A 6,000-nucleotide genomic window follows, 5' to 3' on the forward strand; every position below is an offset into this window, starting at 1 on the left:
CAACCTTTACCATCCAACACGTCTTCCCATGTCCATTCTCCGAATAATTCATCCTCCTTTTTCTGCTCCAGCTGTCGCTGCCTGTTTCTACCAGCGCCTCTCCGCTTTAGCCGCCGTGTCTTTCTTTTCGACTCCATTCGCCTATAGCCCTCTTCGCACTGTTCCAGCGAATCCCAGGCGGGCTCAAGCACTCTCTCTGGGTCGGCCGCCCACCTGTCTATTTCTTCCCACGTCGTATACTCCAATCCTCTGCTGTCCATCACGTCCTCCCTTCACTGCTGCCTGTTAACACGCTGCTCGGTCCGTGTGTTGTGGGTAATTCTGTAACGTCGTTCTTCGTTTGTCGAAAGAGAGGACCGAAATGCAGCGTGGTGGTTACTCATGTCTTTAATGAATGAAATGACGATACATGAAATAACTGAATAAACAAAACAACAAACGGAACGCGAAACTTATTACAGCCTATCTGGTGAACACTACACAGAGACAGGAACAATCACCCACGAAATACAAAGTGAAACTCAGGCTACCTAAATACGGTTCCCCATCAGAGACAACAAGAATCACCTGACTCTGATTGAGAACCGCCTCAGGCAGCCAAGCCTATACTAGACACACCCCTAATCAACCACAATCCCAATGCCTACAAAAACCCCAATAAGACAATACAATAACCCCATGTCACACCCTGGCCTGAACAAATAATTAAAGAAAAAACAAAATACTAAGACCAAGGTGTGACAAGATCTTCAGTTTCTTGGCAATTCCTCGCATGGAATAGCCTTCATTTCTCAGAATAAGAATAGACTGACGAGTTTCAGAAGAAAGTAATTTGTTTCTGGACATTTTGAGCCTATAATTGAACCCACAAATTAAGGTCAGTTTCATTGCTTCTTTAATCAGAACCATTTTCAACTGTGCTAACATAATTGCAAAAGGGTTTTCTAATGATCAATTAGTGTCACGTCCTGACCTTAGTTCCTTTTTTATGTCTCTATTTTAGTTTGGTCAGGGCGTGAGTTGGGGTGGGCATTCTATGTTTTGTGTTCTATGTTTTCTATTGCTATGTGTTTTTCCTGGTATGGTTCCCAATCAGAGGCAGCTGGCAATGATTGTCTTTGATTGAGAACCATACTTAGGCAGCCTGTTTTCCCACTATGGGTGTGGGTAGTTATTTTCTGTTTAGTGTGTTTTGCACCTGATGGAGCTGTTTTGGTTGTCCTTTTGTTGCTTGTTTGATAGTGTTCAGTTTTACCATTAAAATGATGAACACTTACCGCGCTGTACCTTGGTCCTCACCTTCTTCTACCAACGGCCGTTACAATTAGCCTTTTAAAATTACAAACTTGGATTAGCTAACACAACTTGCCATTGGAACACAGGAGAGATGGTTGCTGACAATGGGCCTCTGTACGCCTATGTAGATATTCCATTTTAAAAAATCTGCCGTTTTCAGCTACATTCGTAATTCACAACATTAACAATGTCTACATGGTAATTCTGTTATTTTAATGGTAAAAAACGTTGCTTTTCTAAATGACCTCAAACTTCTGAACGGTAGTGTACTTTTGATTTTGTAGGAATGAATTGAATTATGAACAATGTGTACCATTTGGTACAATACACTGTAGTAACTAATTAAGCTCCAGTTTGTATCCATTGTTACAAGCTACTAGTTCGTTACCGCCTAATAGTAAATAATCAGGTAGATTCTAGGTGTAAAAAATAAGCTAGAGCAGATATATTTTTTATTTAAAGTGTTCTATCTGTATAATAAAAGTGCAGAACATGTTTGATAGAATCTTTCCTTAAGTCATCAAGCAGCCTCAGCAGGGATGGAACTTAAGGATTTTCGGCACTGAACAGCCGGGCTAGTAGACCACAATTTTAACTAGACCGGATACAAAATCTGTGTTTGAAAGACAAAGTTTCTCTAACCGGCGGGCTACTTGGGCACAATTTCTATTAGGCTGAAACGTGTTACTTCAGGCTTGAGGGCTCGATTCATCTCCATCCCTGAACCTCAGGCTATCTTAATAAACACACAAGCTGTGCCATTACTCAAATTGAGAGCTTTATTTTTAGTTCATTACACACTCCCAATAAGACTGTCCGAAGCAGAGCTGGACTCCAGCAGTGGTCTTGACTCTTGCCGGGGACATAAAAATGAACTCCAACGCCTTTGATATGACACCAAAGTATATGCATCCTTCTGCAGAGCTTATTTTACCTTCATTTAACTAGGCAAGTGAGTTAAAGAACAAAATCTTATTTTCAATGACAACCTAGGGACAGTGGGTTAACTGCCTTGTTCAGGGGCAGAACAACAGATGTTTTACCTTGTCAGCTCGGGGATTCACGTGTGCTATCACACAGAAAATCACTTGTTTCTCTGATACGTGGCTGTATAAAAGGTAACACTTATGTCGCAGTGAGAAATAGGAGGCATGCTTTATAACCAGTATGTGGGGTAAGATTCCACGGCTGGCAGCATAAGTAATTCACCACACTGGTGCCAGGCTGTCTTGAAATGTGTTGCTGTAGTTGATGGAAAGAAGAGTCCTCTTTTTTGATAATGTATGTCTATTTGTATGTATGTGTTTACATGCAGTATTACTCCTGTTGTGGCATATGTTTGTTACTAGTTTTGTACTTTGTTATATAATTGTCACACAATTGCTTACTTAGACTACTTGATAACTACATTATATAAAATAGTGTTGATACTGGATTAGTGATGGAATTTTGTCTTGTAGGTCCTTCCTCTTGCAAATATTTGAAATGGTGTTTCCACATGGTGTTTCACATGAACTCATAAAGGTGTTGTATTACAGAGTGATAGACAAAACAGATGCAGCCCTGCCCTGACTTCCAATGTGCAGTCATGAAACTGAATTAATTAACAACACTCTAAATAAAGTGTCCAGGTTTGATGGAGTGCACTCAACCTCATGATCCTCGTGACTCCATTTAACATGTCCTGTTAACTGGTAAATGTGATGTTTAACTTTATCCACTTGGTAGCAAACATTCACACACTGTCCTAACACCATGAAGTGTTGTAATAGTGTGCAGGTAAACTTGTGTCAATTTCACCTCTGAGGGAAGATTGACAAAGACCTGTGCGTTCTTGCTATGTAACACTACAGCAGCAAGGCCATTAATTTAGGGGCAGGATAAAGCTACACTATGAATCAACCAGCTTGACAGTGTGCTGAACCTACAGTGAGCCGTGAGAATGATCTCATCAAGGGCTGAACAGCAAACGAACACGTGGCTCATTCCACAAAATGCGTGCCTTTTGGACATGTACACTTTTAAGAAATTAACTTAAACATATCATTCGTCATTTTAGGTGAAAATGAAGAACACTTAAGGATTGGTGTCCTCCCCACGGGACGGTTAAGCTAAAAGGATAATGTGATTAGCATGAGGTTGTAATTAACATGAACATTTCCAAGGACATAGACATATCTGATATGGGCAGAAAGCTTAATCCAAAAATGTCTCCAAGTTTCACCATCATTGTAAAGGCCTAGTTAAAATACACCCATTTCGTGGAATGACCCGAGTACTTATTGCTAAAATGGTGCTAGACAAGTCTGAGTAACTGTCTTCCACCATTGACTGCACTGTTGACCTCACACTTGAAATGGCATCTGAGAGGTTCTCAAGTGTCCCTCCCGGCGATTTTTCACACGTACACTAACCACAGCTGTATAACTCACAAAAAAACAGTTCCTTGATGACAAGGGGTTTTGGTGACAGACGGGTGCTGTATTTCAAGGGTAGTACTTGAATTTCCAAATGGTTTTCTGAATTATTTTCAATTAAAGGAGCTGCCAAATTCATGCACAAATACCACAATAGAGACTCAAGGTATGTTTTGCACAGGCTTCGCCATTATAACACACAGGACGTTTTGTTAATGTTATGTTCCTTTTGTTCTACTGCATTGTTTCCAAATGCAATCATGTATCTTCTATTTTGTTTCTGCTTCTGTAAAATGACACAACAATAGTTCATTTAGATACAAGTATCTTCTTATCGTTAGTCCGACATATACTGCCTAGGTGAATCCAGGTGAAAGCTATAATGCCTTTTTGATGTCACTTGTTAAATCCACTTCAATTAGTGTAGATGAAGGGGAGGAAACGGATAAAAAGCCCTGAGACAATTGAGATGTGGATTGCGCATGTGTGCCATTCAGAGGGTGAATGGGCAAGCCAAAATAGTTAAGTGTGTTAAACAGGAGCATGTGTTGAACAAACCAAAATATATTTTATATTTGAGATTCTTCAAAATAGCCACCCTTTTCCTTGATGACAGCTTTGCACACTCTTGGCATTCTATCGACCAGCTTCATTAGGTAGTCACCTCCCCCACCCCTTTTGTCCTCAGAACAGTGTCAATTCGTCGGGGCATAGACTCTACAAGGTCTCGAAAGCATTCCGCAGGGATGCAGGGTTATTTTGACTCCAATACTTCCCACATTTGTTTCAAGTTGGCTGGATGTCCTTTGGGTGGTGGACCACAATAAGTGTGAAAAACCCAGAAGTGTTGCAGTTCTTGACACAAACCAGTGCACCTACTATAATACTCTGTTCAAAGGAACTTCATAATTGTATCTTGCCCATTCATCCTCTGAATGGCACACATTCATATGTATATATATATATATGTATAGTCTAAATTGTATTGAATACAGAATAGCTTTTTGCGGTTTGGCTATAAAACCAGCCCACTATGGCATATCATATATGTTTGGGCTGCATTTTTATTTGACACCTCCATCTATAGTTAGCCGTCACCCTCAAACCTCACAACTATGACCTCACGGCTATGACCTCACGTCTATGATCCAGCTCTACAAATTCCACAACAGTGAAATTCAAACTGTAGAACACACATGCCCAACTAAAAAGATTTTATGCATTACCACCAAGTCAGCTGTACCTCTTCATATGGAATCCCATTCTAATGTACAGTACAGTATGTCAGACACATACGCAAGTGAATGTCCGTAACTAACTTAATGAGGTATTCAGTAACTTGAGTAACTGAAATAAGAGGGCATTAAAAACTTAAAGACCAGAAAGCAAACAGTTGCGACATTTAATACCCTCTACCCTTAAGTATTTTATGTACCTTTTAAAGGTATTCAGCCCTGCTGAAGTTATTTTACACCCTAATCTTCCGATATCAACTGAAAATCCCTGTGGTCATACAACATCTGCTTACATACTCATATGCAGAATAGCATTATCACTATGTTTCCCAGATCAACTAAAACACTATTACTACTACTTTATGTACATTATGGAATGTTGTCCTTTCCTCAAGTCACATAACAGAATAACACTACTGGCACAATTAAAAAAGGTACAAGGCCAGTTTGTATTTCCCTCCATGCTGGTCCATCTCGTCCGACCACCCTATTCTGCCAGAGAGGAGGGAAGAACGACCTACCTGCTCACAGTCCTCAGTGCTCTCAGCTGTGCTCCTTTCAAGCAACACTGTGGCTACTCTGATATTTGAGTGCCTGTTCCAAGTTGTGCTCGGTAATAAATCCTAAAGAGCAACGTGTGTGTCTCTGCCTGAAGACTAAGCGACTGCCAAAACGAGTTGTCTTTTTTGTATTTGTGTTGAGGAGTTGCACCAAAGACGTTTGGTTGGGTGGGCGGTGAAGAGGGGGGCTCCACTAAGGGTGGGTCTAACTAACACTTCCTTTACAGTGGCAATCCTCATACAGTAATGTTTATGAACTGGTTCCCATAACCACACTTTCACTTAAAATCCTGAAAGAGAAAAAATATGATATGTTCTTCATGGTGTATATCCAATGAATACAACACTGCAAGTATGTCTAGACCTATGATGGTTATTTTCAATTATACATTTGAATGTCATTCATTACTAGAAGTAATAAGGTCTGTGTTTATTACAGTTGCTTTTGACTAATAAATGTATTATTGTGTGTGTGAATAAATTGTAGTAAGA

The 6,000-nt window shown here is 40.1% G+C and overlaps 1 protein-coding gene across 5 annotated transcripts in view; it reads right to left on the bottom strand.

Moving 5' to 3' along the window:
* igfn1.1 (immunoglobulin like and fibronectin type III domain containing 1, tandem duplicate 1) overlaps positions 1 to 5,634 on the bottom strand; it is a 41,805-nt gene extending 36,171 nt beyond the window's left edge. For 3 of the 5 annotated variants that reach the window (XM_029683981.2, XM_029683980.2, XM_029683979.2), the window contains exon 1: positions 5,470 to 5,634. The gene's annotated coding sequence lies outside the window, so the exon portion shown is untranslated. The remainder of the gene's footprint in view (positions 1 to 5,469) is intronic. The other 2 variants (XM_029683984.2, XM_029683982.2) reach the window with 1 other exon arrangement.
* Between the last annotated feature and the right edge of the window lie 366 nt (positions 5,635 to 6,000).

This window comes from Oncorhynchus nerka, linkage group LG15 (assembly GCF_034236695.1).
Source record: "Oncorhynchus nerka isolate Pitt River linkage group LG15, Oner_Uvic_2.0, whole genome shotgun sequence".
NCBI classification, from domain to species: domain Eukaryota; kingdom Metazoa; phylum Chordata; class Actinopteri; order Salmoniformes; family Salmonidae; genus Oncorhynchus; species Oncorhynchus nerka.